The 10393-nt window shown below is 44.7% G+C and overlaps 1 protein-coding gene across 2 annotated transcripts in view; it reads right to left on the minus strand.

Moving 5' to 3' along the window:
• Positions 1-9465, minus strand: part of emp2 (epithelial membrane protein 2) — a 53685-nt gene extending 44220 nt beyond the window's left edge. Inside the window, exon 1 of one of the 2 annotated variants that reach the window (XM_073060339.1) lies at positions 9326-9465. The gene's annotated coding sequence lies outside the window, so the exon portion shown is untranslated. The remainder of the gene's footprint in view (positions 1-9325) is intronic. The other variant, XM_073060340.1, reaches the window with a different exon arrangement.
• Between the last annotated feature and the right edge of the window lie 928 nt (positions 9466-10393).

The raw sequence follows: 10393 nt of genomic DNA on the forward strand, positions 1-10393 counted from the left end.
CTGTGGAAGGTTGCTGTCTAGATTTCTTACATTGCAGCAATGTAGTACTTCAAAAGTGTTGCAAGTTCTTAGTTCTGAAAAGCTGTTATATAAACATTCATATTTCCTTTAGCTTGAACCCGCTACGGGAGGAGCTCAACCTGCATGCTGTTTGCAGCATGCTCCGTTTTAAATACTGTTCCTAGGCATCTGAGGTTCTACTCCAAGCAACTGTGTCGTTTATAATCCATCTGTGCTTTCATCATATGTACCCAAATCAGAGAACGTGTACACATAAACACCATCACCTCTTCTGAACATTCCAAAGCACTTTACCACCAGTAACACGCAAGTGAAAACACAAGCTGTAGTCATATAACCACTCTTGGATTCAATTAACAGCTCAGTGAGTGCACAGTTTGCTTCTACTGCAAAAAGAAAGCCAAGATTTTTTTTTAAGTTGGCAGATGGGAATCCGCATTTCCCAAAGAAGTCCACAATGTCAAGGGTGGGCAGCTTTAAAGGGAATGAATTACTGAGGAACAGGCAACAATGTACAGTTACATAAGATACTTGGCACAGAAACAGGCCATTCAGCCCAATCAATCCATGCTGGCATTTTTGCTCCACTTGCACTTCCTCTTACTTTCCACATCTGAATCTATCAGCATAACACTCCACCCCTTTCTCCCATATACAAGTTCAGCCGCTTCTTTGAAGTATCATAACCATTCACTCCAATCAACCTCTTTGACAGTGCATTCCGCGGTCTCACCACATCTTGGTTACAATGTTTGTTTTCTAGATTCCCTATTAGGTTAGTTAATGACTATTTGTGGTGAACTACATATACCTGTCTGGACACGCCCCTCCCTGCTGACTGCTCCTGTGGCTCTTCCCACAGACCCCTGTATAAAGGCGGTTGGAGGCACTGCTCCCCCCTCCCCCCAATCTCCAGGATGTTGTGTGATCGTTTCTTGTAGCTAATAAAAGCCTGTCATTTGCCTCCTGTCTCCGAGAGTTATTGATGGTGCATCACTATTTTCTATTTCTGTTCTCCAATTATGCTCATCCCTATAATTGGAAACAGTTTCTCAGCATCCGTTCTATCAAAATCTCTTATGTTACGTGATCTCTGCAAGATCTGTCTTTAAGCTGCCTTGGCTCAACATAAAAGGGGCCCAATTTAGTGATATGGAAATACTTACACTTCTGGTAATAATCCTTGAAAATCCTCTCTATACCCTCTCTAGTACTCTCCACCTTCTCTCCTTTTCCATTCTCCATTCAAGCTTCCCTCTTACCTCTTCTCTTCTCCTCACCTGCCCATCACCTCCCTTTGGTTCCCCTCCTCCTTCCCTTTGTCCCTTGGTCCACTCTTTTCTCCTATCAGATTCCATCTTCTACAACCCCTTACCTTTTCCACCTATCAGCTTCTGATGAAGGTCTCAGCCCGTTGATGCTGTCTGGCCTGCTGAGTTCCTCTAGCATTTTGTGTGTCACCACCAATCACCTCCCAGCTTCTCACTTCATCCATCCTTCCTCCACTCTTCCACCTTCACTCTCACGTGCTTCACCTATCCCCTTCCAGCTTGTACACCTTCCCCACCCACCCACCCCAACTTCTTATTCTGGCTTCTTCCCCGTCCTTTCCAGTCCTGATAAAGAGTCTCGGCCTGAAACATCGGCTCCTTGTTCCTCTCCACAGATGCTGCCTGACCTGCTGAGTTCCTCCAGTATTTTCTGTGCAATAATCTGGATTTCCAGTATTTGCAGAATGCATTGCGTTCCCCATCTGCTAAATAATAGTGACCTTAACTGCATGCAATACCCCAAGTATGATCTAACCATAATTCAAAACTATTACTCTTTCAGCTTTATCCTTCTGGAACTAAACCCTGGGGTTTGGTTTGACTTTTTAAAATAAATATTTGATCATCTTGGCAATCAACGTATTTTAACTCCATTGTTCCTTTCTCCAACTGAACTAACACCTCCAAAAGAAAACCAACTGACCCCTCTATTCTGCGCAATATTACTGGAATTCACTGCACTGCCACTCTGTACAGGCCACCAACAGCTCTGTCCTCCCCCTCCCCCATGGTCGGTCAGCACTACCTTTGGGTTTAATTTCCATCCGCCCCACAATCTCTTTGACGCCCCACCATCAGGCAGTATTCGAACAAGGACTGCTCGGCCGGGTAACAGGTTCTTCCCCCAGGCTGTGAGACTCCTGAACACCCAGTACGCATCGTTTATGACAGTGCCTGTAGCAGTAATGTTGTTGCATACTTAACTACAGAATCTGTTACATATGCATTTTATGTCAACTTGTACATTTGCAGAACACTTTATTAATATTATTGTGTTAATATTTTATGTGCTGTATGTGATACATCCACTGTGTTTTGCACCTAGGTTCTATAGAAACATAGAAAACCTACAGCACAATACAGGCCCTTTGGCCCACAAAGTTGGCCGAACATGTCCCTACCTTAGAAATTACTAGGCTTACCCATAGCCCTCTATTTTTCTAAGCTCCATGTACCTATCGAAAAGTCTCTTAAAAGACCCTATCGTATCCGCCTCCACCACCGTTGCCAGCAGCCCATTCCACCACTCTCTGAGTCAAAAACTTGCCCCTGACATCTCCTCTGTACCTACTCCCCAGCACCATAAACCTGTGGCAACCATTTCAGCCCTGGGAAAAAGCCTCTGACTATCCACATGATCAATATGCCTCTCATCATCTTATACACCTCTATCAGGTCACCTCTCATCCTCCTGAGAAACATTGTTTTGTTTAGCTGAATACATGCGTACGGTTGAATGAGAATAAACTTGAACTTGAAATTTTAAAGTTATGTCTTTGATTCCAGAGTGTTAATGGCAAACGTTGTTGGTGCATGGCCTAGTGGATAAGGCATGGGTCTAGTGACCTGAAGGTCACTGTTTCGAGCCTCAGCTGAGGCAACGTGTTGTGTCCTTGAGCAAGGCACTTAACAACACATTGCTCTGCGATAACACCGGTGCCAAGCTGCTTGGGTCCTAGTGCCCTTCCCTTGGACAACATCAGTGGCGTGGAGAGGGGAAGGCCTGCAGCTTGGGCAACTGCCGGTCTCCCATACAACCCTGCCCAGGCCTGCACCCTGGAAACCTTCCAAGGTGCAAGTCCATGGTCTCACGAGACTAACGGATGCCTAACGGCAAACAGCAGGGGTCTAAGCTCTGGTGGAATCCACTAGCCACTTTCTCCTACTGTGGAGAAGCTATCCTTTCCCCCCACTCGGTCCCAAAGCCAGCTGGAAATCCATTCTGCTACTTGTCACTTGAGTCCACACTCTCCGACATCTATTGTCTCAAAAAAACGTTTAACACATTCCCACCAACTCATTGCCTGTTAGCTCCTCAAATAGTTCAATAAATTTGAATAGAATTGAACTTCTGAGTTATAGGGAAAGATTGAATAGGTCAGGACTTTATTCTCCAGAGTGTAGGAGAATAAGGAGAGATTTGACAGAGGTATACAGAATTATGAGGGGTACAGGTGGGGTAAGTGCAAACAGGTTTTTCCACTGAGGTTGAGTGAGACTAGACCTAGAGGTCGTGGGCTCAGGGTGAAAGGCGAATTGTTTAAGGGGAACATGAGGAGGAGCCTCCTCACTCAGAGGATGGTGAGAGTGTGGAACGAGCTGCCAGCAGAGTGGTGATAAGGATTCAATTTCAACATTTAAGAGAAATTTGGATAGGGACACGGATGGGAGGGGGTGACTGGGTGCAGGTCAATGGGAACTAGGCAGAACAGTAGTTTGGCATGGACTAGATGGGCTGAAATGCCTGGTACTGTTCTCTGGTGTTCTCTGGTTCTCAGACTCTAAATCGGTCAGAACAGATTTCACTTTTTGAAATCCATGCTATCTTCATTATTATTTCCTATTTTTTTTATCTATTCCCTCTTTATGTCAGGATTCTACATTTCCTTTACCACCACCATTAGAACATGAAATATTTGGTCAGCTTTCTTTAAAAAATAGCTACTATGTTAGCTATCTGCAAATTCTTTTTTCTTAAAATATTAAAAATGAGTATCGCCTTTCCCAATTTTTCCATAGATTATTTTAAAGAGTGAAGCATGAGAGAATATCATAAAGATTGTTTTGGCAGCGTGAATTGGCCACGTGGAATGAAGGGTAGGTGCGAGGCAGGGGAGGATTAAGAAGCTGAAGAGAAAATACCTTTGGTTCATCAAATTATTGAAGAAAGAGAAGTTGAAGATAAAGTGCACTGTATGAATGTGGACTGAAGATTTTGCAAATCTTGTGCCTTTCAATCAAATGACTGAGATTTCTCTAATATTAGCTACAGACCATAATAAATCCAGAACAATAATACATTCATTGGCCACTTTATTAGGTACACCCATAAAGCAAATATCTAATACAATCAGCCAATCATCTGGCAGCAACTCAATGCATGCAGTCAGAGTCATGAGGCTCAGTTGTTGTTCAGACCAAACATCAGGATGGGGAAGAAATGTCATCTAAGTGACTTTGGCCTTGGAATGATTGTTGGCGCTAGACGGGGTGGTTTGAGTATCTCAGAAACTGCTGATCTCCTGGGATTTTCATACAGAAAGTCTCTAGCGTTTACAGAGCATGGTGTGAAAAGCAAAAAATCATCCAGTGGGCAAAAATGCCTTTGGTTAATGAGAGAGGTCAAAGGAGAATGGCCAGAATGGTTCAGGCTGACAAGAGGGCATCACTAACTCAAATAGCCACACATCACAACAGTAGTGTGCAGAAGAGCATCTCAGAACACACACAGTGTCGAACCCTGAACTGGATGGCTTACAGCAACACAAGACCACACTGGGCTCCAGTCAGTAAAACTGGCCACTGATTGTAAATTTCTTATGCAAGTTAGATAATGAATCTCCTGCCTATTATCAATGCATCACCACTACTATATTAAAAAATTCATTGCCCACTTTCAAATGCTAATTTCCACCCTCCATGCAAACATTGGAATGATGCAACAGCTGACACAGGATAAACTGGTAGCACAATCGGCTTCCTACAGCAATCAGCTGAATTTAAGGAGAGAAGTTTCCTAAATTGTGTTTGCACTGGACGAGCTGCTTCCTCACAGAGCTAGTGTTCGCTTCCTAGCCTTCCACAGCAGGAACGCTTGATCCAGGAATCCAATATCAACGATTTCCACTAACTACATATTAGTGGAAATATGAAATACATTCCTAAATGTTCAACTAAATGTCCTGACGAAGGGTCTTGGCCCAAAACAGTGACAGTGCTTCTCCCTATAGATGCTGCCTGGCCTGCTGTGTTCCACCAGCATTTTGCGTCTGATGCTTGAACTTCCAGCATCTGCAGATTTCCTCGTGTTCGACTAAATGAATGCTTAAAAGCCCCAGCTCAGACCTAGTTCTTTGCCACCTATTTTTCACAACAGAATCATATTCTGCTCCAAGCCATTAACTCCTGCCAATTCAGAGTAGAAATTACTTATGCGCTGATGAGTGTCTAATGAACAGAGGCAGGGAGGGAAAGACTGGGCAACATGAAGAATAATGAATAAAATATACATACATTATTTGCACTAGGTGAGTAAAATCTTTCAAACTTTGAAAGATCATGAACTGCATCCAAGGAAAAGTTAAGCTAGATTCAGTTTGCTTTGAGATTGCTTTTTGAAGACTACCACACCCATTACGGATTGATTAAAAACTGTCCAGATTTCCTTTCTCTCAGACACGTGGCTCTACAGAGACCGGTCTAAACCAGCTTAGCGAAGCTGATGTACTTCCACACTAAACAGGATACGTTCTCATCTCACGAACAAAAGGGCTAAAAGGGATCATTATAGCATTCTACAGAGAGATATTAACACAGGTACACCACAGATCTGGGAACCTGGCACAGGCCCAGTAGCGAAACGCACCGTGGCTCAGCTGGAGCCTGCTAAGCTTGTCAATTTGCTAGGGTGGGGAGAACAAAGAGAGGAGAAGACTGCAGCTTCCATCGCATCCAACAGAAGGCAATGAGGAAGACCCTAGAACCTGGGCAGTCTATCAACACATGAAACAAGTGCTGCCAGTTCCCAACACGCTCACCCTAGCCCTCTAATCAGCAGTGGGCAGCCACACTCCTCATCCTGGCCTGTTTGACACCAGCTTCACAGTGTGCCACAATGAGTCAGCCCTCCCCAGGGAAGGTGAATCGGCCTGAGAGTGGTGAATCTGTGCGATTCATTGCCAACGGCTGCTGTGGAGGACAAGTCAATAAAATGGAGGCTGATAAGGTCTTAGGGAACAAGTGTATTCAAACATTTACGTCAGATTTTGAGATGTTATAGAATGGAACTCCAAAACCAAGTGAAGGGTCCGTCTTGCACCCAGCAGTGTAGGAAGACATGGAAAGTGCCGCACGATCCCATCTGCTCCATTGAATCTCAGACCTGATGGATGCCAGGACATAGAATCCACGCCATTGTACAGGGCTTCCACTATCATCGTTACGACAGCTTCCCTCAAGTGAAGCCTCAATGAAGTTTCAAAGTGGTGACTTTATTAAAAGATGGGATTCTCGGGTGGTTTGACAGATGCTGAAAGATTGGTTGCTTTCAAAAGGGCAAGCTGACCTTAATGTAAGGGTTCCCAACCTCGTTTACGCCAAGGACCAATGCCATTAAACAAGGGACCTGTAGAACCCAGGTTGGGAACCCTTGCCTTAATGGAATGGCTCATCCCCTTTTAGCGGAAGAGAAACTCCTTCCCCGAAGATGGTGGATGTTTGGAATTCTCTGTCCAACATCACTGAAAATATCCCAGGTCAAATAAAATAAGACTTTTGGACAATCAGGTGCCAATGTTTATGGAGATCAGGCAGGAAACTAGAACTGAGGCTAAGGGAAGATCAACCAGCCTTGTCAAAGTGGAACACATATTTGGGACCTACGTGCTCTAAACCTGCCTCGACATCTTAGACTGGATGAACAGCTCTAACAGATGCTGCACTGGAGTAGATGAGATTGAAGCAAGTTAGTAAGGGAGTGCAAGAGAAGGTTCAACCTTTGGCACAGGTAGCTGGCATTGCATCCTCAGAGACCCTCAATCAATGAATCTCCATTGTACTTGCAGCAGGAGATAATCAAAGGTTTAACCGTGACTCAGATACTCCCAGGGAATTCTGGTTATTCCTTAGGAAAGACCAAAGTCTCCAACACCCAATCCCCCCATAATGTCACACATAAGGCGAAGATCCCAGAAGGTCGGTGGTGGTCCTCAATGAACCAGGTATAGCAATCAAAGGAGGCAATCATGGAAAGGAATAAACTGTTGGAGTTTCAGAATGAGACCCTTCATCAAGACTGGAAAGGAAGGGTAGGAAACTTTGACTGTTTATTCCCCTCCAATAGGCGCCTCCTGACCTGCTAAGTTCCTCCAGTATTTTGTGTGTATTAGTCTAGATTCCAGCATCTACAAAACCTCTTGCGTTTGAGGTATACCAACTCACGCCTACTATGAAACAGAAGGAAAAATCCAAGGACAGATCACCTTATGAGGAGGTCTGTGATCAGAGAATGCCCGCCCTTTCAAAAGAAACCAGGGGCTGGGGTGGGGGAAGAATGGGAGATGCGGCAGGGGAAGGTGTTCGCTGACAACATGGACAATGGTGTCCATGGATACAACCCACGCAGAGGCCTGCCATCGCCGCCCTTCCCGATGCCAATTATGTCAGGAGAGCCAAAGCAGAAGTTCCGAACTTGATGTGTGTCAGCTGCGGTCCCACAAATTTACCTAAAATCGAGATTATACAACAGGAGACAGGTGAAACAGAGAACGGCTACTTTGAAACCTGACCGTAAACACAAAGTACACTGCAGATTCTGGGGTCAAAACAACACGTACTGTACAACACGCTGGAGGAACTCAACAGGTCGGGCAGCATCTGTGGAAACGAGCAGTCAACGTTTCGGGCCGAGACCCTTCGTCGTGACTGTGTTGCTTGGAACCTGACCAGCAGGTTTTAGACTTGTTAAGTCAGATGATTGGTTTCTCTGATGAAATTTATAGAATATACAATAGTTTGCTAAACCCCGTGATAAAACCACCGCCTACTTTGAAGTGGCCATATATTGTTCTACGCCGACGGGCAGAACTTCTCGCTGAAGACATTTGTGGTCCTCATAGGCCAAAGAGTTTAATCTCATAAATTATGGAGTGTTTACTCTTGCCTGGAATCTCCTCCCACAACAGACCGACAAGTCCGTGATTGCCATGTTAATGCCACGGTGCGGGAGGAATACCGGGGATACTCCCGCGCGGGAGATAACTCTCGGACATCTTCGAGGAAGACTGCAAGAAATGGCTTATAAATGTCCGACCGAAATGTAATATCGAGTCTCCAGAGACGAGAAAGCAACAACGCGGTCTTCCCCTCGTGTTTGAGGTGGGTCCTTTCCAGTGAGAACACTTTAAATTCAACAGTGCCGTGCTGGCAGCCCGCATTGGCTTGTAGCGCGACGCCAATCCCCATTGTAATGCAAACTTTGGGAGCGCCTTTTATTCTGTTTTAAATGTCAACAGCAACTGTTATCATAGAAGCCACTATTTTGTCATAGAAGCAAAGTAAATCTACGGTTCGGCAGTAACCACACCCTTTTAGAGAGGAAAAAGTATCAGTTGTTTGAAAGGGAACTCCCTACTGATAGCATTCTCAGTCCTATTTAAAACAACACCGTTTTCAATAAACTGGACAAGCGACCCTGTCAGAATTCACCTTTAAGGAGGGTTACTTGTAAAGAAATTCTTAAGGCAAGTAGTAAAGTGGAGAAGTGCCTTTGGGAGCGGTGATCTGGCGTGGTTCTGGGACAATCTCCTCCAGGGGCCGCTACACCTTCTGATGTCAGTATATCCACAACTCCCCTTCCAAAGGGATTGCTAATATTTGCAGACATTTTCTAAAACAAACTTATTTTCTGAAGAAAATCTCCAAACTGTATGTGCACAACCCAGCTTCTCAAAGGAATGCTTGCTGTGTCCGCAAGCAACTGTAAGACTACAGGTGAGAGAAATGCTGAACCAAACACTGAAACGAGTTTTGGTCAAAAAGTCTGTTCTGAAGTACAAATCCTACATATTAAATATAAAAATCGTAGATCACAAACAATCCCTGACTGAAACCACTACTCCACTCCGATCCTAACAAAACGTGCTCAGGAGGAGGGGGGAATCAATCCTTTTTAAGTATTCACTCAGAAAAAAAAATCTTTTTAACATCAGTATTCCTAAATACTATCTGAACTTGCAAAGTTTCAAGTTACTTACATAAGATGTAGCGAACGGAGCGAGTGCAAGCGTGACTCTGAACGAGGAGCTATTGGCGTGAATGGGTTGTACCGATGCGCGCTCTGAGAGCCCGGCTTCCAAGGCGGCTCCTTGTATGTCAGTTTAGAGGGCGGGGTGAGTCGATTTCAATTGTAAATTTCGGGTTTCGCAACCGGCCCTGTCACACCCAGATACCATCGTTCTGCTCGTTCTCCAACCTGACAGATAAAAATCCGTGTAAGAAAAAGTGACAAGGAGACCAATAATATTTCTACCGCACCACCCCCAAAAACAGTTTCCATTTAAATCAGCAAAGGCCGCCAAGCCACTCCAGAGGAGCCATATCAAACTAAAAGATTTATTCTAAGTCACATAAAGGTTTGTTAAGGGAGGTGGCGGGGAGAGGGGGAGTTATGGAGATGGTTGGTGACAGCGGCGGTGGAGGGGCAGCTGGGATGATTTCTACCAAATTACCTGCATGTCAAGGTGTGGAAATGTCAGCTATTTAATGCGCCCTCAAAACCAGTTACATTACTCTATTCATAAGATTTTAGGGAGTGTGGCTTAGAGAAAGTGCTAGATTCAGGGGGCCTCTGCCAGACCGAGGGTCCTGCCTGCGGATAAGTGGTGAGGTGGTTAATTTCGAGGATGATGTCTGCATAAGAAAAGGGAATCTGGAACTTCTGCCCAAAGACAAAAGAAGGAGGCATAAAGGGTCTGGGGTGGAGAAAATGAGAAGCTGTTATTGGCAGAAATCTAGATATCCAGAGAGCTAGATTTACATTACTTAGTAAATGAGTCAGATTAAATAAAATGCCATGATACATGTAAATAATACTATCATTATCATTCGCTACCATTTTTAATGAAATTATGACGTTGTGAACACAGCCCAGTCCATCACAGGCAAAGCCCGGCCCCCATTAAGCGCATCTGCAAGGAGAACAGCCAAAGAAAGCAGCATCCATCACCATGGGCCCCCACCATCCAGACCATCCACTCTTCTCGCTACTGCCATCGGGACAGAGGTACAAGAGCCTTAAGTCCCATACCACGAGGTTCTGGAAC

The sequence above is a fragment of the Hemitrygon akajei genome, chromosome 11, assembly GCF_048418815.1.
Source record: "Hemitrygon akajei chromosome 11, sHemAka1.3, whole genome shotgun sequence".
Classification (NCBI taxonomy): Eukaryota; Metazoa; Chordata; class Chondrichthyes; order Myliobatiformes; family Dasyatidae; genus Hemitrygon; species Hemitrygon akajei.